The following is a 20,391-nucleotide window of genomic DNA, read 5'->3' as shown; positions in this document are numbered from 1 at the left end:
CATGTTGCAAAAAAAGAAACCTATATCGCCTGCATTGGCCGGGAATCGAACCAGGGTCAATTGCTTGGGAAGCAACTATTCTCGCAACTATTCTCGCCACTATACCACCAATGCCTACCCCCACACTGAAAATGTGTGCTTTTGCTCATCAACTGTGCTAAGGTGTTACAAAAACAGCACCCTGGCATTTTTCTTATAATGCGCAGTAACCCTACTAAGCTTTTATCAACAACTGTAACGCGGCATATAGTTAAGGTTAGACAGTTGAAATGAAGCAGAGAAACTTTCTCTTCATTATTGTTATTTTAATTTTCAGTATTGCTAAATTGTGTGAACAAATGAAAACCATGAGCCTTAAACAGAATAAAAGCATCACCAAATGCGTTGGCCGGGAATCGAACCCGGGTCAACTGCTTGGAAGGCAGCTATGCTCACCACTATACCACCAACGCTTGAACACGCACACGTTTTTTTACGTTTTCTGCCTCAGCACAATATTTTTTCATTCTTTTTAGTAAAAAGTAACATGTTGCAAAAAAAGAAACCTATATCACCTGCATTGGCCAGGAATCGAACCCGGGTCAATTGCTTGGGAAGCAACTATTCTCGCCACTATACCACCAATGCCTACCCCCACACTGAAAATGTGTGCTTTTGTTCATCAACTGTGCTAAGGTGTTACAAAAACAGCACCCTGGCATTTTTCTTATAATGCGCAGTAACCCAACTAAACTTTTATTAACAAATGTAACGCGGCATAAAGTTAAGGTTAGACAGTTGAAATGAAGCAGAGAAACTTTCTCTTCATTATTGTTATTTTAATTTTTAGTATTGATAAATTGTGTGAAGAACAAAGAAAACCATGAGCCTTAAACAGAATAAAAGCATCACCAAATGCGTTGGCCGGGAATCGAACCCGGGTCAACTGCTTGGAAGGCAGCTATGCTCACCACTATACCACCAACGCTTGAACACGCACACGTTTTTTTACGTTTTCTGCCTCAGCACCATATTTTTTCATTCTTTTTAGTAAAAAGTAACATGTTGCAAAAAAAGAAACCCATATTGCCGACAATCGAACCCGGGTCAATTGCTTGGGAAGCAACTATTCTCGCCACTATACCACCAATGCCTACCCCCACACTGAAAATGTGTGCTTTTGCTCATCATCTGTGCTAAGGTGTTACAAAAACAGCACCCTGGCATTTTTCTTATAATGCGCAGTAACCCTACTAAGCTTTTATCAACAACTGTAACGCGGCATATAGTTAAGTTTAGACAGTTGAAATGAAGCAGAGAAACTTTCTCTTCATTATTGTTATTTTAATTTTCAGTATTGCTAAATTGTGTGAATAACAAACGAAAACCATGAGCCTTAAACAGAATAAAAGCATCACCAAATGCGTTGGCCGGGAATCGAACCCGGGTCAACTGCTTGGAAGGCAGCTATGCTCATCACTATACCACCAACGCTCGAACACGCACACGTTTTTTTACGTTTTCTGCCTCAGCACCATATTTTTTCATTCTTTTTAGTAAAAAGTAACATGTTGCAAAAAAAGAAACCCATATTGCCGGCAATCGAACCCGGGTCAATTGCTTGGGAAGCAACTATTCTCGCCACTATACCACCAATGCCTACCCCCACACTGAAAATGTGTGCTTTTGCTCATCAACTGTGCTAAGGTGTTACAAAAACAGCACTCTGGCATTTTTCTTATAATGCGCAGTAACCCTACTAAGCTTTTATCAACAACTGTAACGCGGCATATAGTTAAGGTTAGACAGTTGAAATGAAGCAGAGAAACTTTCTCTTCATTATTGTTATTTTAATTTTCAGTATTGCTAAATTGTGTGAAGAACAAACGAAAACCATGAGCCTTAAACAGAATAAAAGCATCACCAAATGCGTTGGCCGGGAATCGAACCCGAGTCAACTGCTTGGAAGGCAGCTATGCTCACCACTATACCACCAACGCTTGAACACGCACATGGTTTTTTACGGTTTCTGCCTCAGCACCATATTTTTTCATTCTTTTTAGTAAAAAGTAACATGTTGCAAAAAAAGAAACCTATATCGCCTGCATTGGCCGGGAATCGAACCAGGGTCAATTGCTTGGGAAGCAACTATTCTCGCCACTATACCACCAATGCCTACCCCCACCCTGAAAATGTGTGCTTTTGCTCATCAACTGTGCTAAGGTGTTACAAAAACAGCACCCTGGCATTTTTCTTATAATGCGCAGTAACACTACTAAGCTTTTATCAACAACTGTAACGCGGCATATAGTTAAGGTTAGACAGTTGAAAAGAAGCAGAGAAACTTTCTCTTCATTATTGTTATTTTAATTTTCAGTATTGCTAAATTGTGTGAAGAACAAACGAAAACCATGAGCCTTAAACAGAATAAAAGCATCACCAAATGCGTTGGCCGGGAATCGAACCCGGGTCAACTGCTTGGAAGGCAGCTATGCTCACCACTATACCACCAACGCTTGAACATGCACAAGTTTTTTTACGTTTTCTGCCTCAGCACCATATTTTTTCATTCTTTTTAGTAAAAAGTAACATGTTGCAAAAAAAGAAACCCATATCGCCTGCATTGGCCGGGAATCTAACCCGGGTCAATTGCTTGGGAAGCAACTATTCTCGCCACTATACCACCAATGCCTACCCCCACACTGAAAATGTGTGCTTTTGCTCATCAACTGTGCTAAGGTGTTACAAAAACAGCACCCTGGCATTTTTCTTATAATGCGCAGTAACCCTACTAAGCTTTTATCAACAACTGTAACGCGGCATATAGTTAAGGTTAGACAGTTGAAATGAAGCAGAGAAACTTTCTCTTCATTATTGTTATTTTAATTTTCAGTATTGCTAAATTGTGTGAACAAACAAATACCATGAGCCTTAAACAGAATAAAAGCATCACCAAATGCGTTGGCCGGGAATCGAACCCGGGTCAACTGCTTGGAAGGCATCTATGCTCACCACTATACCACCAACGCTTGAACACGCACATGTTTTTTTACGTTTTCTGCCTCAGCACCATATTTTTTCATTCTTTTTAGTAAAAAGTAACATGTTGCAAAAAAAGAAACCCATATTGCTGGCATTGGCCGGGAATCTAACCCGGGTCAATTGCTTGGGAAGCAACTATTCTCGCCACTATACCACCAATGCCTACCCCCACACTGAAAATGTGTGCTTTTGTTCATCAACTGTGCTAAGGTGTTACAAAAACAGCACCCTGGCATTTTTCTTATAATGCGCAGTAACCCTACTAAGCTTTTATCAACAATTGTAACGCGGCATATAGTTAAGGTTAGACAGTTGAAATGAAGCAGAGAAACTTTCTCTTCATTATTGTTATTTTAATTTTCAGTATTGCTAAATTGTGTGAACAAACGAAAACCATGAGCCTTAAACAGAATAAAAGAATCACCAAATGCGTTGGCCGGGAATCGAACCCGGGTCAACTGCTTGGAAGGCAGCTATGCTCACCACTATACCACCAACGCTTGAACACGCACACGTTTTTTTACGTTTTCTGCCTCAGCACCATATTTTTTCATTCTTTTTAGTAAAAAGTAACATGTTGCAAAAAAAGAAACCCATATTGCCGGCAATCGAACCCGGGTCAATTGCTTGGGAAGCAACTATTCTCGCCACTATACCACCAATGCCTACCCCCACACTGAAAATGTGTGCTTTTGCTCATCAACTGTGCTAAGGTGTTACAAAAACAGCACTCTGGCATTTTTCTTATAATGCGCAGTAACCCTACTAAGCTTTTATCAACAACTGTAACGCGGCATATAGTTAAGGTTAGACAGTTGAAATGAAGCAGAGAAACTTTCTCTTCATTATTGTTATTTTAATTTTCAGTATTGCTAAATTGTGTGAAGAGCAAACGAAAACCATGAGCCTTAAACAGAATAAAAGCATCACCAAATGCGTTGGCCGGGAATCGAACCCGAGTCAACTGCTTGGAAGGCAGCTATGCTCACCACTATACCACCAACGCTTGAACACGCACATGGTTTTTTACGGTTTCTGCCTCAGCACCATATTTTTTCATTCTTTTTAGTAAAAAGTAACATGTTGCAAAAAAAGAAACCTATATCGCCTGCATTGGCCGGGAATTGAACCAGGGTCAATTGCTTGGGAAGCAACTATTCTCGCAACTATTCTCGCCACTATACCACCAATGCCTACCCCCACACTGAAAATGTGTGCTTTTGCTCATCAACTGTGCTAAGGTGTTACAAAAACAGCACCCTGGCATTTTTCTTATAATGCGCAGTAACCCTACTAAGCTTTTATCAACAACTGTAACGCGGCATATAGTTAAGGTTAGACAGTTGAAATGAAGCAGAGAAACTTTCTCTTCATTATTGTTATTTTAATTTTCAGTATTGCTAAATTGTGTGAACAAATGAAAACCATGAGCCTTAAACAGAATAAAAGCATCACCAAATGCGTTGGCCGGGAATCGAACCCGGGTCAACTGCTTGGAAGGCAGCTATGCTCACCACTATACCACCAACGCTTGAACACGCACACGTTTTTTTACGTTTTCTGCCTCAGCACAATATTTTTTCATTCTTTTTAGTAAAAAGTAACATGTTGCAAAAAAAGAAACCTATATCACCTGCATTGGCCAGGAATCGAACCCGGGTCAATTGCTTGGGAAGCAACTATTCTCACCACTATACCACCAATGCCTACCCCCACACTGAAAATGTGTGCTTTTGTTCATCAACTGTGCTAAGGTGTTACAAAAACAGCACCCTGGCATTTTTCTTACAATGCGCAGTAACCCAACTAAACTTTTATTAACAAATGTAACGCGGCATAAAGTTAAGGTTAGACAGTTGAAATGAAGCAGAGAAACTTTCTCTTCATTATTGTTATTTTAATTTTTAGTATTGATAAATTGTGTGAAGAACAAAGAAAACCATGAGCCTTAAACAGAATAAAAGCATCACCAAATGCGTTGGCCGGGAATCGAACCCGGGTCAACTGCTTGGAAGGCAGCTATGCTCACCACTATACCACCAACGCTTGAACACGCACACGTTTTTTTACGTTTTCTGCCTCAGCACCATATTTTTTCATTCTTTTTAGTAAAAAGTAACATGTTGCAAAAAAAGAAACCCATATTGCCGGCAATCGAACCCGGGTCAATTGCTTGGGAAGCAACTATTCTCGCCACTATACCACCAATGCCTACCCCCACACTGAAAATGTGTGCTTTTGCTCATCATCTGTGCTAAGGTGTTACAAAAACAGCACCCTGGCATTTTTCTTATAATGCGCAGTAACCCTACTAAGCTTTTATCAACAACTGTAACGCGGCATATAGTTAAGTTTAGACAGTTGAAATGAAGCAGAGAAACTTTCTCTTCATTATTGTTATTTTAATTTTCAGTATTGCTAAATTGTGTGAATAACAAACGAAAACCATGAGCCTTAAACAGAATAAAAGCATCACCAAATGCGTTGGCCGGGAATCGAACCCGGGTCAACTGCTTGGAAGGCAGCTATGCTCATCACTATACCACCAACGCTCGAACACGCACACGTTTTTTTACGTTTTCTGCCTCAGCACCATATTTTTTCATTCTTTTTAGTAAAAAGTAACATGTTGCAAAAAAAGAAACCCATATTGCCGGCAATCGAACCCGGGTCAATTGCTTGGGAAGCAACTATTCTCGCCACTATACCACCAATGCCTACCCCCACACTGAAAATGTGTGCTTTTGCTCATCAACTGTGCTAAGGTGTTACAAAAACAGCACTCTGGCATTTTTCTTATAATGCGCAGTAACCCTACTAAGCTTTTATCAACAACTGTAACGCGGCATATAGTTAAGGTTAGACAGTTGAAATGAAGCAGAGAAACTTTCTCTTCATTATTGTTATTTTAATTTTCAGTATTGCTAAATTGTGTGACGAACAAACGAAAACCATGAGCCTTAAACAGAATAAAAGCATCACCAAATGCGTTGGCCGGGAATCGAACCCGGGTCAACTGCTTGGAAGGCAGCTATGCTCACCACTATACCACCAACGCTTGAACACGCACATGGTTTTTTACGGTTTCTGCCTCAGCACCATATTTTTTCATTCTTTTTAGTAAAAAGTAACATGTTGCAAAAAAAGAAACCTATATCGCCTGCATTGGCCGGGAATCGAACCAGGGTCAATTGCTTGGGAAGCAACTATTCTCGCAACTATTCTCGCCACTATACCACCAATGCCTACCCCCACACTGAAAATGTGTGCTTTTGCTCATCAACTGTGCTAAGGTGTTACAAAAACAGCACCCTGGCATTTTTCTTATAATGCGCAGTAACCCTACTAAGCTTTTATCAACAACTGTAACGCGGCATATAGTTAAGGTTAGACAGTTGAAATGAAGCAGAGAAACTTTCTCTTCATTATTGTTATTTTAATTTTCAGTATTGCTAAATTGTGTGAACAAATGAAAACCATGAGCCTTAAACAGAATAAAAGCATCACCAAATGCGTTGGCCGGGAATCGAACCCGGGTCAACTGCTTGGAAGGCAGCTATGCTCACCACTATACCACCAACGCTTGAACACGCACACGTTTTTTTACGTTTTCTGCCTCAGCACAATATTTTTTCATTCTTTTTAGTAAAAAGTAACATGTTGCAAAAAAAGAAACCTATATCACCTGCATTGGCCAGGAATCGAACCCGGGTCAATTGCTTGGGAAGCAACTATTCTCGCCACTATACCACCAATGCCTACCCCCACACTGAAAATGTGTGCTTTTGTTCATCAACTGTGCTAAGGTGTTACAAAAACAGCACCCTGGCATTTTTCTTATAATGCGCAGTAACCCAACTAAACTTTTATTAACAAATGTAACGCGGCATAAAGTTAAGGTTAGACAGTTGAAATGAAGCAGAGAAACTTTCTCTTCATTATTGTTATTTTAATTTTTAGTATTGATAAATTGTGTGAAGAACAAAGAAAACCATGAGCCTTAAACAGAATAAAAGCATCACCAAATGCGTTGGCCGGGAATCGAACCCGGGTCAACTGCTTGGAAGGCAGCTATGCTCACCACTATACCACCAACGCTTGAACACGCACGTGTTTTTTTACGTTTTCTGCCTCAGCACCATATTTTTTCATTCTTTTTAGTAAAAAGTAACATGTTGCAAAAAAAGAAACCCATATTGCCGGCAATCGAACCCGGGTCAATTGCTTGGGAAGCAACTATTCTCGCCACTATACCACCAATGCCTACCCCCACACTGAAAATGTGTGCTTTTGCTCATCATCTGTGCTAAGGTGTTACAAAAACAGCACCCTGGCATTTTTCTTATAATGCGCAGTAACCCTACTAAGCTTTTATCAACAACTGTAACGCGGCATATAGTTAAGTTTAGACAGTTGAAATGAAGCAGAGAAACTTTCTCTTCATTATTGTTATTTTAATTTTCAGTATTGCTAAATTGTGTGAATAACAAACGAAAACCATGAGCCTTAAACAGAATAAAAGCATCACCAAATGCGTTGGCCGGGAATCGAACCCGGGTCAACTGCTTGGAAGGCAGCTATGCTCATCACTATACCACCAACGCTCGAACACGCACACGTTTTTTTACGTTTTCTGCCTCAGCACCATATTTTTTCATTCTTTTTAGTAAAAAGTAACATGTTGCAAAAAAAGAAACCCATATTGCCGGCAATCGAACCCGGGTCAATTGCTTGGGAAGCAACTATTCTCGCCACTATACCACCAATGCCTACCCCCACACTGAAAATGTGTGCTTTTGCTCATCAACTGTGCTAAGGTGTTACAAAAACAGCACTCTGGCATTTTTCTTATAATGCGCAGTAACCCTACTAAGCTTTTATCAACAACTGTAACGCGGCATATAGTTAAGGTTAGACAGTTGAAATGAAGCAGAGAAACTTTCTCTTCATTATTGTTATTTTAATTTTCAGTATTGCTAAATTGTGTGAACAAATGAAAACCATGAGCCTTAAACAGAATAAAAGCATCACCAAATGCGTTGGCCGGGAATCGAACCCAGGTCAACTGCTTGGAAGGCAGCTATGCTCACCACTATACCACCAACGCTTGAACACACACAAGTTTTTTTACGTTTTCTGCCTCAGCACCATATTTTTTCATTCTTTTTAGTAAAAAGTAACATGTTGCAAAAAAAGAAACCCATATCGCCTGCATTGGCCGGGAATCTAACCCGGGTCAATTGCTTGGGAAGCAACTATTCTCGCCACTATACCACCAATGCCTACCCCCACACTGAAAATGTGTGCTTTTGCTCATCAACTGTGCTAAGGTGTTACAAAAACAGCACCCTGGCATTTTTCTTATAATGCGCAGTAACCCTACTAAGCTTTTATCAACAACTGTAACGCGGCATATAGTTAAGGTTAGACAGTTGAAATGAAGCAGAGAAACTTTCTATTCATTATTGTTATTTTAATTTTCAGTATTGCTAAATTGTGTGAACAAACAAATACCATGAGCCTTAAACAGAATAAAAGCATCACCAAATGCGTTGGCCGGGAATCGAACCCGGGTCAACTGCTTGGAAGGCATCTATGCTCACCACTATACCACCAACGCTTGAACACGCACATGTTTTTTTACGTTTTCTGCCTCAGCACCATATTTTTTCATTCTTTTTAGTAAAAAGTAACATGTTGCAAAAAAAGAAACCCATATTGCTGGCATTGGCCGGGAATCGAACCCGGGTCAATTGCTTGGGAAGCAACTATTCTCGCCACTATACCACCAATGCCTACCCCCACACTGAAAATGTGTGCTTTTGTTCATCAACTGTGCTAAGGTGTTACAAAAACAGCACCCTGGCATTTTTCTTATAATGCGCAGTAACCCTACTAAGCTTTTATCAACAATTGTAACGCGGCATATAGTTAAGGTTAGACAGTTGAAATGAAGCAGAGAAACTTTCTCTTCATTATTGTTATTTTAATTTTCAGTATTGCTAAATTGTGTGAACAAACGAAAACCATGAGCCTTAAACAGAATAAAAGAATCACCAAATGCGTTGGCCGGGAATCGAACCCGGGTCAACTGCTTGGAAGACAGCTATGCTCACCACTATACCACCAACGCTTGAACACGCACACGTTTTTTTACGTTTTCTGCCTCAGCACCATATTTTTTCATTCTTTTTAGTAAAAAGTAACATGTTGCAAAAAAAGAAACCCATATTGCCGGCAATCGAACCCGGGTCAATTGCTTGGGAAGCAACTATTCTCGCCACTATACCACCAATGCCTACCCCCACACTGAAAATGTGTGCTTTTGCTCATCAACTGTGCTAAGGTGTTACAAAAACAGCACTCTGGCATTTTTCTTATAATGCGCAGTAACCCTACTAAGCTTTTATCAACAACTGTAACGCGGCATATAGTTAAGGTTAGACAGTTGAAATGAAGCAGAGAAACTTTCTCTTCATTATTGTTATTTTAATTTTCAGTATTGCTAAATTGTGTGAAGAACAAACGAAAACCATGAGCCTTAAACAGAATAAAAGCATCACCAAATGCGTTGGCCGGGAATCGAACCCGGGTCAACTGCTTGGAAGGCAGCTATGCTCAACACTATACCACCAACGCTTGAACACGCTCATGGTTTTTTACGGTTTCTGCCTCAGCACCATATTTTTTCATTCTTTTTAGTAAAAAGTAACATGTTGCAAAAAAAGAAAACTATATTGCCTGCATTGGCCAGGAATCGAACCCGGGTCAATTGCTTGAAAAGCAACTATTCTTGCCACTATACCACCAATGCCTACCCCCACACTGAAAATGTGTGCTTTTGTTCATCAACTGTGCTAAGGTGTTACAAAAACAGCACCCTGGCATTTTTCTTATAATGCGCAGTAACCCTACTAAGCTTTTATCAACAACTGTAACGCGGCATATAGTTAAGGTTAGACAGTTGAAATGAAGCAGAGAAACTTTCTCTTCATTATTGTTATTTTAATTTTCAGTATTGCTAAATTGTGTGAAGAACAAACGAAAACCATGAGCCTTAAACAGAATAAAAGCATCACCAAATGCATTGGCCGGGAATCGAACCCGGGTCAACTGCTTGGAAGGCAGCTATGCTCACCACTATACCACCAACGCTTGAACACGCACATGGTTTTTTACGGTTTCTGCCTCAGCACCATATTTTTTCATTCTTTTTAGTAAAAAGTAACATGTTGCAAAAAAAGAAAACTATATTGCCTGCATTGGCCAGGAATCGAACCCGGGTCAATTGCTTGAAAAGCAACTATTCTCGCCACTATACCACCAATGCCTACCCCCACACTGAAAATGTGTGCTTTTGTTCATCAACTGTGCTAAGGTGTTACAAAAACAGCACCCTGGCATTTTTCTTATAATGCGCAGTAACCCTACTAAGCTTTTATCAACAACTGTAACGCGGCATATAGTTAAGGTTAGACAGTTGAAATGAAGCAGAGAAACTTTCTCTTCATTATTGTTATTTTAATTTTCAGTATTGCTAAATTGTGTGAAGAACAAACGAAAACCATGAGCCTTAAACAGAATAAAAGCATCACCAAATGCATTGGCCGGGAATCGAACCCGGGTCAACTGCTTGGAAGGCAGCTATGCTCACCACTATACCACCAACGCTTGAACACGCACATGGTTTTTTACGGTTTCTGCCTCAGCACCATATTTTTTCATTCTTTTTAGTAAAAAGTAACATGTTGCAAAAAAAGAAACCTATATCGCCTGCATTGGCCGGGAATCGAACCAGGGTCAATTGCTTGGGAAGCAACTATTCTCGCCACTATACCACCAATGCCTACCCCCACCCTGAAAATGTGTGCTTTTGCTCATCAACTGTGCTAAGGTGTTACAAAAACAGCACCCTGGCATTTTTCTTATAATGCGCAGTAACCCTACTAAGCTTTTATCAACAACTGTAACGCGGCATATAGTTAAGTTTAGACAGTTGAAATGAAGCAGAGAAACTTTCTCTTCATTATTGTTATTTTAATTTTCAGTATTGCTAAATTGTGTGAAGAACAAACGAAAACCATGAGCCTTAAACAGAATAAAAGCATCACCAAATGCGTTGGCCGGGAATCGAACCCGGGTCAACTGCTTGGAAGGCAGCTATGCTCACCACTATACCACAAACGCTCGAACACGCACACGTTTTTTTACGTTTTCTGCCTCAGCACCATATTTTTTCATTCTTTTTAGTAAAAAGTAACATGTTGCAAAAAAAGAAACCCATATTGCTGGCATTGGCCGGGAATCGAACCCGGGTCAATTGCTTGGGAAGCAACTATTCTCGCCACTATACCACCAATGCCTACCCCCACACTGAAAATGTGTGCTTTTGTTCATCAACTGTGCTAAGGTGTTACAAAAACAGCACCCTGGCATTTTTCTTATAATGCGCAGTAACCCTACTAAGCTTTTATCAACAATTGTAACGCGGCATATAGTTAAGGTTAGACAGTTGAAATGAAGCAGAGAAACTTTCTCTTCATTATTGTTATTTTAATTTTCAGTATTGCTAAATTGTGTGAACAAACGAAAACCATGAGCCTTAAACAGAATAAAAGAATCACCAAATGCGTTGGCCGGGAATCGAACCCGGGTCAACTGCTTGGAAGGCAGCTATGCTCACCACTATACCACCAACGCTTGAACACGCACACGTTTTTTTACGTTTTCTGCCTCAGCACCATATTTTTTCATTCTTTTTAGTAAAAAGTAACATGTTGCAAAAAAAGAAACCCATATTGCCGGCAATCGAACCCGGGTCAATTGCTTGGGAAGCAACTATTCTCGCCACTATACCACCAATGCCTACCCCCACACTGAAAATGTGTGCTTTTGCTCATCAACTGTGCTAAGGTGTTACAAAAACAGCACTCTGGCATTTTTCTTATAATGCGCAGTAACCCTACTAAGCTTTTATCAACAACTGTAACGCGGCATATAGTTAAGGTTAGACAGTTGAAATGAAGCAGAGAAACTTTCTCTTCATTATTGTTATTTTAATTTTCAGTATTGCTAAATTGTGTGAAGAACAAACGAAAACCATGAGCCTTCAACAGAATAAAAGCATCACCAAATGCGTTGGCCGGGAATCGAACCCGAGTCAACTGCTTGGAAGGCAGCTATGCTCACCACTATACCACCAACGCTTGAACACGCACATGGTTTTTTACGGTTTCTGCCTCAGCACCATATTTTTTCATTCTTTCTAGTAAAAAGTAACATGTTGCAAAAAAAGAAACCTATATCGCCTGCATTGGCCGGGAATCGAACCAGGGTCAATTGCTTGGGAAGCAACTATTCTCGCAACTGTTCTCGCCACTATACCACCAATGCCTACCCCCACACTGAAAATGAGTGCTTTTGCTCATCAACTGTGCTAAGGTGTTACAAAAACAGCACCCTGGTATTTTTCTTATAATGCGCAGTAACCCTACTAAGCTTTTATCAACAACTGTAACGCGGCATATAGTTAAGGTTAGACAGTTGAAATGAAGCAGAGAAACTTTCTCTTCATTATTGTTATTTTAATTTTCAGTATTGCTAAATTGTGTGAACAAATGAAAACCATGAGCCTTAAACAGAATAAAAGCATCACCAAATGCGTTGGCCGGGAATCGAACCCGGGTCAACTGCTTGGAAGGCAGCTATGCTCACCACTATACCACCAACGCTTGAACACGCACACGTTTTTTTACGTTTTCTGCCTCAGCACAATATTTTTTCATTCTTTTTAGTAAAAAGTAACATGTTGCAAAAAAAGAAACCTATATCACCTGCATTGGCCAGGAATCGAACCCGGGTCAATTGCTTGGGAAGCAACTATTCTCGCCACTATACCACCAATGCCTACCCCCACACTGAAAATGTGTGCTTTTGTTCATCAACTGTGCTAAGGTGTTACAAAAACAGCACCCTGGCATTTTTCTTATAATGCGCAGTAACCCAACTAAACTTTTATTAACAAATGTAACGCGGCATAAAGTTAAGGTTAGACAGTTGAAATGAAGCAGAGAAACTTTCTCTTCATTATTGTTATTTTAATTTTTAGTATTGATAAATTGTGTGAAGAACAAAGAAAACCATGAGCCTTAAACAGAATAAAAGCATCACCAAATGCGTTGGCCGGGAATCGAACCCGGGTCAACTGCTTGGAAGGCAGCTATGCTCACCACTATACCACCAACGCTTGAACACGCACACGTTTTTTTACGTTTTCTGCCTCAGCACCATATTTTTTCATTCTTTTTAGTAAAAAGTAACATGTTGCAAAAAAAGAAACCCATATTGCCGGCAATTGAACCCGGGTCAATTGCTTGGGAAGCAACTATTCTCGCCACTATACCACCAATGCCTACCCCCACACTGAAAATGTGTGCTTTTGCTCATCATCTGTGCTAAGGTGTTACAAAAACAGCACCCTGGCATTTTTCTTATAATGCGCAGTAACCCTACTAAGCTTTTATCAACAACTGTAACGCGGCATATAGTTAAGGTTAGACAGTTGAAATGAAGCAGAGAAACTTTCTCTTCATTATTGTTATTTTAATTTTCAGTATTGCTAAATTGTGTGAATAACAAACGAAAACCATGAGCCTTAAACAGAATAAAAGCATCACCAAATGCGTTGGCCGGGAATCGAACCCGGGTCAACTGCTTGGAAGGCAGCTATGCTCATCACTATACCACCAACGCTCAAACACGCACACGTTTTTTTACGTTTTCTGCCTCAGCACCATATTTTTTCATTCTTTTTAGTAAAAAGTAACATGTTGCAAAAAAAGAAACCCATATTGCCGGCAATCGAACCCGGGTCAATTGCTTGGGAAGCAACTATTCTCGCCACTATACCACCAATGCCTACCCCCACACTGAAAATGTGTGCTTTTGCTCATCAACTGTGCTAAGGTGTTACAAAAACAGCACTCTGGCATTTTTCTTATAATGCGCAGTAACCCTACTAAGCTTTTATCAACAACTGTAACGCGGCATATAGTTAAGGTTAGACAGTTGAAATGAAGCAGAGAAACTTTCTCTTCATTATTGTTATTTTAATTTTCAGTATTGCTAAATTGTGTGAAGAACAAACGAAAACCATGAGCCTTAAACAGAATAAAAGCATCACCAAATGCGTTGGCCGGGAATCGAACCCGGGTCAACTGCTTGGAAGGCAGCTATGCTCACCACTATACCACCAATGCTTGAACACGCACATGGTTTTTTACGGTTTCTGCCTCAGCACCATATTTTTTCATTCTTTTTAGTAAAAAGTAACATGTTGCAAAAAAAGAAACCTATATCGCCTGCATTGGCCGGGAATCGAACCAGGGTCAATTGCTTGGGAAGCAACTATTCTCGCCACTATACCACCAATGCCTACCCCCACCCTGAAAATGTGTGCTTTTGCTCATCAACTGTGCTAAGGTGTTACAAAAACAGCACCCTGGCATTTTTCTTATAATGCGCAGTAACCCTACTAAGCTTTTATCAACAACTTTAACGCGGCATATAGTTAAGGTTAGACAGTTGAAATGAAGCAGAGAAACTTTCTCTTCATTATTGTTATTTTAATTTTCAGTATTGCTAAATTGTGTGAAGAACAAACGAAAACCATGAGCCTTAAACAGAATAAAAGCATCACCAAATGCGTTGGCCGGGAATCGAACCCGGGTCAACTGCTTGGAAGGCAGCTATGCTCACCACTATACCACCAACGCTTGAACACGCACATGGTTTTTTACGGTTTCTGCCTCAGCACCATATTTTTTCATTCTTTTTAGTAAAAAGTAACATGTTGCAAAAAAAGAAACCTATATCGCCTGCATTGGCCGGGAATCGAACCAGGGTCAATTGCTTGGGAAGCAACTATTCTCGCCACTATACCACCAATGCCTACCCCCACACTGAAAATGTGTGCTTTTGCTCATCAACTGTGCTAAGGTGTTACAAAAACAGCACCCTGGCATTTTTCTTATAATGCGCAGTAACCCTACTAAGCTTTTATCAACAACTGTAACGCGGCATATAGTTAAGGTTAGACAGTTGAAATGAAGCAGAGAAACTTTCTCTTCATTATTGTTATTTTAATTTTCAGTATTGCTAAATTGTGTGAACAAATGAAAACCATGAGCCTTAAACAGAATAAAAGCATCACCAAATGCGTTGGCCGGGAATCGAACCCGGGTCAACTGCTTGGAAGGCAGCTATGCTCATCACTATACCACCAACGCTCGAACACGCACACGTTTTTTTACGTTTTCTGCCTCAGCACCATATTTTTTCATTCTTTTTAGTAAAAAGTAACATGTTGCAAAAAAAGAAACCTATATCGCCTGCATTGGCCGGGAATCGAACCAGGGTCAATTGCTTGGGAAGCAACTATTCTCGCAACTATTCTCGCCACTATACCACCAATGCCTACCCCCACACTGAAAATGTGTGCTTTTGCTCATCAACTGTGCTAAGGTGTTACAAAAACAGCACCCTGGCATTTTTCTTATAATGCGCAGTAACCCTACTAAGCTTTTATCAACAACTGTAACGCGGCATATAGTTAAGGTTAGACAGTTGAAATGAAGCAGAGAAACTTTCTCTTCATTATTGTTATTTTAATTTTCAGTATTGCTAAATTGTGTGAACAAATGAAAACCATGAGCCTTAAACAGAATAAAAGCATCACCAAATGCGTTGGCCGGGAATCGAACCCGGGTCAACTGCTTGGAAGGCAGCTATGCTCACCACTATACCACCAACGCTTGAACACGCACACGTTTTTTTACGTTTTCTGCCTCAGCACAATATTTTTTCATTCTTTTTAGTAAAAAGTAACATGTTGCAAAAAAAGAAACCTATATCACCTGCATTGGCCAGGAATCGAACCCGGGTCAATTGCTTGGGAAGCAACTATTCTCGCCACTATACCACCAATGCCTACCCCCACACTGAAAATGTGTGCTTTTGTTCATCAACTGTGCTAAGGTGTTACAAAAACAGCACCCTGGCATTTTTCTTATAATGCGCAGTAACCCAACTAAACTTTTATTAACAAATGTAACGCGGCATAAAGTTAAGGTTAGACAGTTGAAATGAAGCAGAGAAACTTTCTCTTCATTATTGTTATTTTAATTTTTAGTATTGATAAATTGTGTGAAGAACAAAGAAAACCATGAGCCTTAAACAGAATAAAAGCATCACCAAATGCGTTGGCCGGGAATCGAACCCGGGTCAACTGCTTGGAAGGCAGCTATGCTCACCACTATACCACCAACGCTTGAACACGCACACGTTTTTTTACGTTTTCTGCCTCAGCACCATATTTTTTCATTCTTTTTAGTAAAAAGTAACATGTTGCAAAAAAAGAAACCCATATTGCCGGCAATCGAACCCGGGTCAATTGCTTGGGAAGCAACTATTCTCGCCACTATACCACCAATGCCTACCCCCACACTGAAAATGTGTGCTTTTGCTCATCATCTGTGCTAAGGTGTTACAAAAACAGCACCCTGGCATTTTTCTTATAATGCGCAGTAACCCTACTAAGCTTTTATCAACAACTGTAACGCGGCATATAGTTAAGTTTAGACAGTTGAAATGAAGCAGAGAAACTTTCTCTTCATTATTGTTATTTTAATTTTCAGTATTGCTAAATTGTGTGAATAACAAACGAAAACCATGAGCCTTAAACAGAATAAAAGCATCACCAAATGCGTTGGCCGGGAATCGAACCCGGGTCAACTGCTTGGAAGGCAGCTATGCTCACCACTATACCACCAACGCTCAAACACGCACACGTTTTTTTACGTTTTCTGCCTCAGCACCATATTTTTTCATTCTTTTTAGTAAAAAGTAACATGTTGCAAAAAAAGAAACCCATATTGCCGGCAATCGAACCCGGGTCAATTGCTTGGGAAGCAACTATTCTCGCCACTATACCACCAATGCCTACCCCCACACTGAAAATGTGTGCTTTTGCTCATCAACTGTGCTAAGGTGTTACAAAAACAGCACTCTGGCATTTTTCTTATAATGCGCAGTAACCCTACTAAGCTTTTATCAACAACTGTAACGCGGCATATAGTTAAGGTTAGACAGTTGAAATGAAGCAGTGAAACTTTCTCTTCATTATTGTTATTTTAATTTTCAGTATTGCTAAATTGTGTGAAGAACAAACGAAAACCATGAGCCTTAAACAGAATAAAAGCATCACCAAATGCGTTGGCCGGGAATCGAACCCGGGTCAACTGCTTGGAAGGCAGCTATGCTCACCACTATACCACCAATGCTTGAACACGCACATGGTTTTTTACGGTTTCTGCCTCAGCACCATATTTTTTCATTCTTTTTAGTAAAAAGTAACATGTTGCAAAAAAAGAAACCTATATCGCCTGCATTGGCCGGGAATCGAACCAGGGTCAATTGCTTGGGAAGCAACTATTCTCGCCACTATACCACCAATGCCTACCCCCACCCTGAAAATGTGTGCTTTTGCTCATCAACTGTGCTAAGGTGTTACAAAAACAGCACCCTGGCATTTTTCTTATAATGCGCAGTAACCCTACTAAGCTTTTATCAACAACTTTAACGCGGCATATAGTTAAGGTTAGACAGTTGAAATGAAGCAGAGAAACTTTCTCTTCATTATTGTTATTTTAATTTTCAGTATTGCTAAATTGTGTGAAGAACAAACGAAAACCATGAGCCTTAAACAGAATAAAAGCATCACCAAATGCGTTGGCCGGGAATCGAACCCGGGTCAACTGCTTGGAAGGCAGCTATGCTCACCACTATACCACCAACGCTTGAACACGCACATGGTTTTTTACGGTTTCTGCCTCAGCACCATATTTTTTCATTCTTTTTAGTAAAAAGTAACATGTTGCAAAAAAAGAAACCTATATCGCCTGCATTGGCCGGGAATCGAACCAGGGTCAATTGCTTGGGAAGCAACTATTCTCGCCACTATACCACCAATGCCTACCCCCACACTGAAAATGTGTGCTTTTGCTCATCAACTGTGCTAAGGTGTTACAAAAACAGCACCCTGGCATTTTTCTTATAATGCGCAGTAACCCTACTAAGCTTTTATCAACAACTGTAACGCGGCATATAGTTAAGGTTAGACAGTTGAAATGAAGCAGAGAAACTTTCTCTTCATTATTGTTATTTTAATTTTCAGTATTGCTAAATTGTGTGAACAAATGAAAACCATGAGCCTTAAACAGAATAAAAGCATCACCAAATGCGTTGGCCGGGAATCGAACCCGGGTCAACTGCTTGGAAGGCAGCTATGCTCATCACTATACCACCAACGCTCGAACACGCACACGTTTTTTTACGTTTTCTGCCTCAGCACCATATTTTTTCATTCTTTTTAGTAAAAAGTAACATGTTGCAAAAAAAGAAACCTATATCGCCTGCATTGGCCGGGAATCGAACCAGGGTCAATTGCTTGGGAAGCAACTATTCTCGCAACTATTCTCGCCACTATACCACCAATGCCTACCCCCACACTGAAAATGTGTGCTTTTGCTCATCAACTGTGCTAAGGTGTTACAAAAACAGCACCCTGGCATTTTTCTTATAATGCGCAGTAACCCTACTAAGCTTTTATCAACAACTGTAACGCGGCATATAGTTAAGGTTAGACAGTTGAAATGAAGCAGAGAAACTTTCTCTTCATTATTGTTATTTTAATTTTCAGTATTGCTAAATTGTGTGAACAAATGAAAACCATGAGCCTTAAACAGAATAAAAGCATCACCAAATGCGTTGGCCGGGAATCGAACCCGGGTCAACTGCTTGGAAGGAAGCTATGCTCACCACTATACCACCAACGCTTGAACACGCACACGTTTTTTTACGTTTTCTGCCTCAGCACAATATTTTTTCATTCTTTTTAGTAAAAAGTAACATGTTGCAAAAAAAGAAACCTATATCGCCTGCATTGGCCGGGAATCGAACCAGGGTCAATTGCTTGGGAAGCAACTATTCTCGCAACTATTCTCGCCACTATACCACCAATGCCTACCCCCACACTGAAAATGTGTGCTTTTGCTCATCAACTGTGCTAAGGTGTTACAAAAACAGCACCCTGGCATTTTTCTTATAATGCGCAGTAACCCTACTAAGCTTTTATCAACAACTGTAACGCGGCATATAGTTAAGGTTAGACAGTTGAAATGAAGCAGAGAAACTTTCTCTTCATTATTGTTATTTTAATTTTCAGTATTGCTAAATTGTGTGAACAAATGAAAACCATGAGCCTTAAACAGAATAAAAGCATCACCAAATGCGTTGGCCGGGAATCGAACCCGGGTCAACTGCTTGGAAGGAAGCTATGCTCACCACTATACCACCAACGCTTGAACACGCACACGTTTTTTTACGTTTTCTGCCTCAGCACAATATTTTTTCATTCTTTTTAGTAAAAAGTAACATGTTGCAAAAAAAGAAACCTATATCACCTGCATTGGCCAGGAATCGAACCCGGGTCAATTGCTTGGGAAGCAACTATTCTCGCCACTATACCACCAATGCCTACCCCCACACTGAAAATGTGTGCTTTTGTTCATCAACTGTGCTAAGGTGTTACAAAAACAGCACCCTGGCATTTTTCTTATAATGCGCAGTAACCCAACTAAACTTTTATTAACAAATGTAACGCGGCATAAAGTTAAGGTTAGACAGTTGAAATGAAGCAGAGAAACTTTCTCTTCATTATTGTTATTTTAATTTTTAGTATTGATAAATTGTGTGAAGAACAAAGAAAACCATGAGCCTTAAACAGAATAAAAGCATCACCAAATGCGTTGGCCGGGAATCGAACCCGGGTCAACTGCTTGGAAGGCAGCTATGCTCACCACTATACCACCAACGCTTGAACACGCACACGTTTTTTTACGTTTTCTGCCTCAGCACCATATTTTTTCATTCTTTTTAGTAAAAAGTAACATGTTGCAAAAAAAGAAACCCATATTGCCGGCAATCGAACCCGGGTCAATTGCTTGGGAAGCAACTATTCTCGCCACTATACCACCAATGCCTACCCCCACACTGAAAATGTGTGCTTTTGCTCATCATCTGTGCTAAGGTGTTACAAAAACAGCACCCTGGCATTTTTCTTATAATGCGCAGTAACCCTACTAAGCTTTTATCAACAACTGTAACGCGGCATATAGTTAAGTTTAGACAGTTGAAATGAAGCAGAGAAACTTTCTCTTCATTATTGTTATTTTAATTTTCAGTATTGCTAAATTGTGTGAATAACAAACGAAAACCATGAGCCTTAAACAGAATAAAAGCATCACCAAATGC

The 20,391-nt window shown here is 40.1% G+C and overlaps 30 non-coding genes across 30 annotated transcripts; all 30 read right to left on the bottom strand.

Moving 5' to 3' along the window:
- Positions 1 to 380: 380 nt before the first annotated feature.
- Positions 381 to 452, bottom strand: TRNAG-UCC (transfer RNA glycine (anticodon UCC)). The gene has a single exon. It is a non-coding gene; the product is annotated as a tRNA-Gly (tRNA).
- A 103-nt stretch (positions 453 to 555) lies between these two features.
- Positions 556 to 627, bottom strand: TRNAG-CCC (transfer RNA glycine (anticodon CCC)). Its single transcript has one exon. It is a non-coding gene; the product is annotated as a tRNA-Gly (tRNA).
- Positions 628 to 895: 268 nt separating this feature from the next.
- TRNAG-UCC (transfer RNA glycine (anticodon UCC)) lies at positions 896 to 967 on the bottom strand. Its single transcript has one exon. It is a non-coding gene; the product is annotated as a tRNA-Gly (tRNA).
- Positions 968 to 2,423: 1,456 nt separating this feature from the next.
- TRNAG-UCC (transfer RNA glycine (anticodon UCC)) lies at positions 2,424 to 2,495 on the bottom strand. The gene has a single exon. It is a non-coding gene; the product is annotated as a tRNA-Gly (tRNA).
- Positions 2,496 to 2,598: 103 nt separating this feature from the next.
- Positions 2,599 to 2,670, bottom strand: TRNAG-CCC (transfer RNA glycine (anticodon CCC)). The gene has a single exon. It is a non-coding gene; the product is annotated as a tRNA-Gly (tRNA).
- Positions 2,671 to 3,449: 779 nt separating this feature from the next.
- TRNAG-UCC (transfer RNA glycine (anticodon UCC)) lies at positions 3,450 to 3,521 on the bottom strand. Its single transcript has one exon. It is a non-coding gene; the product is annotated as a tRNA-Gly (tRNA).
- A 959-nt stretch (positions 3,522 to 4,480) lies between these two features.
- On the bottom strand, positions 4,481 to 4,552 carry TRNAG-UCC (transfer RNA glycine (anticodon UCC)). The gene has a single exon. It is a non-coding gene; the product is annotated as a tRNA-Gly (tRNA).
- A 103-nt stretch (positions 4,553 to 4,655) lies between these two features.
- TRNAG-CCC (transfer RNA glycine (anticodon CCC)) lies at positions 4,656 to 4,727 on the bottom strand. The gene has a single exon. It is a non-coding gene; the product is annotated as a tRNA-Gly (tRNA).
- Positions 4,728 to 4,995: 268 nt separating this feature from the next.
- Positions 4,996 to 5,067, bottom strand: TRNAG-UCC (transfer RNA glycine (anticodon UCC)). The gene has a single exon. It is a non-coding gene; the product is annotated as a tRNA-Gly (tRNA).
- A 940-nt stretch (positions 5,068 to 6,007) lies between these two features.
- TRNAG-UCC (transfer RNA glycine (anticodon UCC)) lies at positions 6,008 to 6,079 on the bottom strand. Its single transcript has one exon. It is a non-coding gene; the product is annotated as a tRNA-Gly (tRNA).
- A 453-nt stretch (positions 6,080 to 6,532) lies between these two features.
- On the bottom strand, positions 6,533 to 6,604 carry TRNAG-UCC (transfer RNA glycine (anticodon UCC)). Its single transcript has one exon. It is a non-coding gene; the product is annotated as a tRNA-Gly (tRNA).
- A 103-nt stretch (positions 6,605 to 6,707) lies between these two features.
- TRNAG-CCC (transfer RNA glycine (anticodon CCC)) lies at positions 6,708 to 6,779 on the bottom strand. Its single transcript has one exon. It is a non-coding gene; the product is annotated as a tRNA-Gly (tRNA).
- Positions 6,780 to 7,047: 268 nt separating this feature from the next.
- On the bottom strand, positions 7,048 to 7,119 carry TRNAG-UCC (transfer RNA glycine (anticodon UCC)). Its single transcript has one exon. It is a non-coding gene; the product is annotated as a tRNA-Gly (tRNA).
- Positions 7,120 to 8,231: 1,112 nt separating this feature from the next.
- On the bottom strand, positions 8,232 to 8,303 carry TRNAG-CCC (transfer RNA glycine (anticodon CCC)). The gene has a single exon. It is a non-coding gene; the product is annotated as a tRNA-Gly (tRNA).
- A 441-nt stretch (positions 8,304 to 8,744) lies between these two features.
- Positions 8,745 to 8,816, bottom strand: TRNAG-CCC (transfer RNA glycine (anticodon CCC)). Its single transcript has one exon. It is a non-coding gene; the product is annotated as a tRNA-Gly (tRNA).
- A 1,288-nt stretch (positions 8,817 to 10,104) lies between these two features.
- TRNAG-UCC (transfer RNA glycine (anticodon UCC)) lies at positions 10,105 to 10,176 on the bottom strand. Its single transcript has one exon. It is a non-coding gene; the product is annotated as a tRNA-Gly (tRNA).
- A 444-nt stretch (positions 10,177 to 10,620) lies between these two features.
- Positions 10,621 to 10,692, bottom strand: TRNAG-UCC (transfer RNA glycine (anticodon UCC)). The gene has a single exon. It is a non-coding gene; the product is annotated as a tRNA-Gly (tRNA).
- Positions 10,693 to 11,311: 619 nt separating this feature from the next.
- On the bottom strand, positions 11,312 to 11,383 carry TRNAG-CCC (transfer RNA glycine (anticodon CCC)). Its single transcript has one exon. It is a non-coding gene; the product is annotated as a tRNA-Gly (tRNA).
- A 266-nt stretch (positions 11,384 to 11,649) lies between these two features.
- Positions 11,650 to 11,721, bottom strand: TRNAG-UCC (transfer RNA glycine (anticodon UCC)). Its single transcript has one exon. It is a non-coding gene; the product is annotated as a tRNA-Gly (tRNA).
- Positions 11,722 to 12,680: 959 nt separating this feature from the next.
- TRNAG-UCC (transfer RNA glycine (anticodon UCC)) lies at positions 12,681 to 12,752 on the bottom strand. Its single transcript has one exon. It is a non-coding gene; the product is annotated as a tRNA-Gly (tRNA).
- Positions 12,753 to 12,855: 103 nt separating this feature from the next.
- TRNAG-CCC (transfer RNA glycine (anticodon CCC)) lies at positions 12,856 to 12,927 on the bottom strand. The gene has a single exon. It is a non-coding gene; the product is annotated as a tRNA-Gly (tRNA).
- Positions 12,928 to 13,195: 268 nt separating this feature from the next.
- Positions 13,196 to 13,267, bottom strand: TRNAG-UCC (transfer RNA glycine (anticodon UCC)). The gene has a single exon. It is a non-coding gene; the product is annotated as a tRNA-Gly (tRNA).
- Positions 13,268 to 14,723: 1,456 nt separating this feature from the next.
- TRNAG-UCC (transfer RNA glycine (anticodon UCC)) lies at positions 14,724 to 14,795 on the bottom strand. Its single transcript has one exon. It is a non-coding gene; the product is annotated as a tRNA-Gly (tRNA).
- A 966-nt stretch (positions 14,796 to 15,761) lies between these two features.
- Positions 15,762 to 15,833, bottom strand: TRNAG-UCC (transfer RNA glycine (anticodon UCC)). The gene has a single exon. It is a non-coding gene; the product is annotated as a tRNA-Gly (tRNA).
- A 103-nt stretch (positions 15,834 to 15,936) lies between these two features.
- Positions 15,937 to 16,008, bottom strand: TRNAG-CCC (transfer RNA glycine (anticodon CCC)). Its single transcript has one exon. It is a non-coding gene; the product is annotated as a tRNA-Gly (tRNA).
- Positions 16,009 to 16,276: 268 nt separating this feature from the next.
- TRNAG-UCC (transfer RNA glycine (anticodon UCC)) lies at positions 16,277 to 16,348 on the bottom strand. Its single transcript has one exon. It is a non-coding gene; the product is annotated as a tRNA-Gly (tRNA).
- A 434-nt stretch (positions 16,349 to 16,782) lies between these two features.
- TRNAG-UCC (transfer RNA glycine (anticodon UCC)) lies at positions 16,783 to 16,854 on the bottom strand. The gene has a single exon. It is a non-coding gene; the product is annotated as a tRNA-Gly (tRNA).
- A 950-nt stretch (positions 16,855 to 17,804) lies between these two features.
- On the bottom strand, positions 17,805 to 17,876 carry TRNAG-UCC (transfer RNA glycine (anticodon UCC)). The gene has a single exon. It is a non-coding gene; the product is annotated as a tRNA-Gly (tRNA).
- Positions 17,877 to 19,542: 1,666 nt separating this feature from the next.
- On the bottom strand, positions 19,543 to 19,614 carry TRNAG-CCC (transfer RNA glycine (anticodon CCC)). Its single transcript has one exon. It is a non-coding gene; the product is annotated as a tRNA-Gly (tRNA).
- A 268-nt stretch (positions 19,615 to 19,882) lies between these two features.
- On the bottom strand, positions 19,883 to 19,954 carry TRNAG-UCC (transfer RNA glycine (anticodon UCC)). The gene has a single exon. It is a non-coding gene; the product is annotated as a tRNA-Gly (tRNA).
- Positions 19,955 to 20,391: the final 437 nt, after the last annotated feature.

The sequence above is a fragment of the Anomaloglossus baeobatrachus genome, chromosome 3 (genome assembly GCF_048569485.1).
Source record: "Anomaloglossus baeobatrachus isolate aAnoBae1 chromosome 3, aAnoBae1.hap1, whole genome shotgun sequence".
Classification (NCBI taxonomy): domain Eukaryota; kingdom Metazoa; phylum Chordata; class Amphibia; order Anura; family Aromobatidae; genus Anomaloglossus; species Anomaloglossus baeobatrachus.
The sequence above is the reverse complement of the archived record's forward strand: the minus strand, read 5'-3'. Positions and strand labels throughout refer to the sequence as shown.